We start from the raw sequence: 3,548 nt of genomic DNA on the forward strand, positions 1-3,548 counted from the left end.
AAAAAAAAAATCTCTTTGTGCAAGAACCTCATATACTCCTTATTTTCCTTCTCTCACTTCTACATAACCAAAATCTTTATAGCCTAATCTACTAACGAGATAGCCTAATTAGCTATATGCCAATGAATTATATTATTCATTGGTATATATACCAATGAATTAATTAATTTAATGACTTTGTAGTCCAGTGGCGCTTTTTCAAATGGGGAGTCATAGGGGTGGTATTGACTCTTTGTGTAGGTCAAAAAAATAGTTATGAATATGTAACAAAATTTTTGGTCAAAATATTTTTTTATGTGGAGGTTTAACTTACTTGTTTAGTATGTAATATTTGGGAGGAATGAAGCTCTGGTCTGCTGAGCTATTGAGGGAGAAGTTTGGTACGTAGATGAGAGTTATGGGTTATGTTGAGTCAAAATTTGTCGACCCAAATTAAAAATACAATCGCTGAATCTGTATATTCTAGATCAAGTTGGGAGGACTCAATGGGCTACCTGTTTGTCTAGTAAATTGACTTGAATTTTCAGTATTATGAAGCATTTCTTAGTCAATGGGATTAGTTGAGTTAAATTGTAAATTTTATTCAAAATGATCAATGTGTCTTGGAAGTTATTGGGATTTGTTATAATGTGAATATGTGATTGGGTTGGATAATAGTTGCATGGAATACTTTAAAAATCAGAAAATAAGTTATTTTTTAGAAAACATTTTCATTTTTCATATTTGGCTGCATTCAGAAAATTGTTTTTGTGTGTTTGGTTCATTTTCTAAAAAATAAACAGAATTATATAATTAACATTTTAATTGTTGTTAACTAAAAAAGATTTGACAATAGCTATGTTTTGCCCAACTATTTTTTTTCAAATAACAAACAAAATATTTATAATAATAATAATAATAATAATAATAATAATAATAATAATAATCATAATAATAAAGAGTACTGGTTTTTCGTCGGAAACCAACCAAAGTAGAAATCGGAGGATGGCTGAAGAAAACCAAGGAAGCATTCTCGGGAGAAAGTCGAGGAAGCATTCTTGAAAGAATCCAGAAAGAAGAAACAGTTGATCCAGAAAATGACTTCCCAAAAAAAAAAAGGAAAATTATTTTTCAGAAAAACTAAATTATTTTTCCTTTAACCGTAAATCATTTTCCGTTGACTTCAATTTTTCACCCTCTCCCGAATACTAGAAATTTAAAAAATAATTTTTAAAAATTATTTTTCAGGTTTCCAAATACCCTTAATTTGAGTTTAGTTTCCATCACCACCTAGGGGAGCCTTGTTTGTTGTTTGCAAATGTAATTGGAATGAGTATACCACGTTTTACGTAATCTTGAGTTTCTTTTTTTCTTTTTTTTGGAAACAAATCTTGAGTTTCTTTTGTTCATCTTTTATTATATTTAAAAAAAAATTAATATAGCTATATAATAATAAGATATATATCACCATATTTTGATTGAATAAGTGACGTAAATCTCAAATCAATTCAACTCAAAACGTTACACTTATCCATTGAAGTAGTAACCGAAGTACACGTGGTCAACTAAGGGGCATGGCATTTGGTGCAGAGGACCAGGGGCTAACCACCAAAGCAATGCGGGCAAAGAAAAACGGTGTATGTTGAAAGGCTTTCGCCCTGTTTGATAAATGACTGTTACTGATTGGGTTGACTGTTTGGGTTAGAAGGTATAATTTATTGATAACATTAGTTAATAGTAGAAAGTTGTTTGATAAATTAACTGTTAGCTGATAGCTGTTTGGTATAATTTCTTTTCTCAAAAAACTAATTAAAAAGACTGCTTTGAGTAGGCTTTTGAATTTTAGCATTTTGGAGTTACAAAAACTTATTAACCAAACACCTAATAGTGATCAAATAAGCCAAAATTAACTGATAGGCTGATTATTTACCAAACAGGCCTTTGTATAAATAGCATAATGTTATAATGACCGGACATGTTTTTTTTTTTCAATTCACTTGTATTGAACTCACTTCTACAACTACAATACAATTCATTTACACTGCAATCAGTTATCACTAATATTCGTTCTTATTTTTTACGTTCCTTATCCAATTTATCTATAATGTTAATTAAATTAATACCGTCAGTTTTAAATGGAACTTTTATGTGTAGACCGCTTATCACTTTACTTAATTTTTATTTTCTTTAAAGAGTGTAAATATAATTACAGTTTTTTGGGTAGACCAAATTCGATCTGTTTCAAAATTTGGCCACATCTTATAAACCTAGCTAATTCCCATTTTCTTATTGGTTACAAAATAATTTCCCATAAGAGAAACTTCTCTAAACCCAAATTTTTCCTAACATTGATTGAGGCTTAAGCATTCAATTCCATCCAAACATAAACATATACGTTTCCAAACATTATTGTATTTACTTTCCCCAAAACTCCCAAAAGGCTGAATCACCAACATCAATGGTCTCTCACACTCCGGCCCAACAAAGCATTATGGAAGATGTAAATCACGGTGATGAGCACAAGGAATTTGCCCATTTGGGCATAATCCCCACGCTACCCAACTGTCGAGTTTCGAACCTTAACTCATTTGAGCATAACCTCTTCCCCAAATACTGTTTACCGAACCAGTAAATTAATCTCGTGCGGTCACATTATCGTATTTACTATACATTACATCACTTCTAATTTATGTAAAATACTTTCTCCTTAAAAAAATACTTTTTCCCATAAATACATACGTTAAAGTCGAATAATTTAATACGAATTGGCTCAACCGATAACTAAAAGCAGAATTTAAAGATAAGAGCATGATGATTTCATAGCAAAACCTTAACATACAATGCAAGTATTGCTATTCCTGAATCCTGAGTGAGGAATGAAGTGCACGCAACCTCAATATATGCAAAGCTTGTTTCTAGGACGCAGCATCGTTTTCCGGAAAAGAAGACAATGGAAAAAACAAAAAACGAAAATTCATAAAAGGATAGGAATATAACATATTATAGGGTTTGTTATGTTAGGCCAACCTTTTGAACCTAATCATGGAATCACTTCATTACTTACTGCATGCTTTTTGTTGACTAGCTTTGGGCTCATCATTGTCGGAGAATCTTATTAATTAGGGGCCGTTTGGAGAAGGATAAGTAGTGGACTTTGAACCTATAGATCTCATCATTTTGTATTTAATACTTAATAGTGAGACTTTGCGAACATATTAAACCAATATTTATAATAAAGTACATACAAACGATATTCAAATAAAATAGAGTTAATTTCATTTTTTATTATAGATTTATAAGGGTCCATCCATTTTTAATTTTTTTTTTCTTTTTAAACATCCTATTTTGTTCTAGTATTATTGTGGTATGACCATTTTTGTCCTCTGTCAACAAAATCGTTTAAATTGCCTTAACTACAAAAGCATTTTAGTCTATTCAATTCTAAGCGTTAAGTTATTTCATTTTTTAGTCCTAAATTTATGTGTTATTCTACTTTATTTTAATCATTTTTTTCTCACAACATATTCGTTAGTCCTAACATTATTGTGGCATGACCATTATTTTTTATC

The sequence above is a fragment of the Ipomoea triloba genome, chromosome 1, assembly GCF_003576645.1.
Source record: "Ipomoea triloba cultivar NCNSP0323 chromosome 1, ASM357664v1".
Taxonomy (NCBI): Eukaryota; Viridiplantae; Streptophyta; class Magnoliopsida; order Solanales; family Convolvulaceae; genus Ipomoea; species Ipomoea triloba.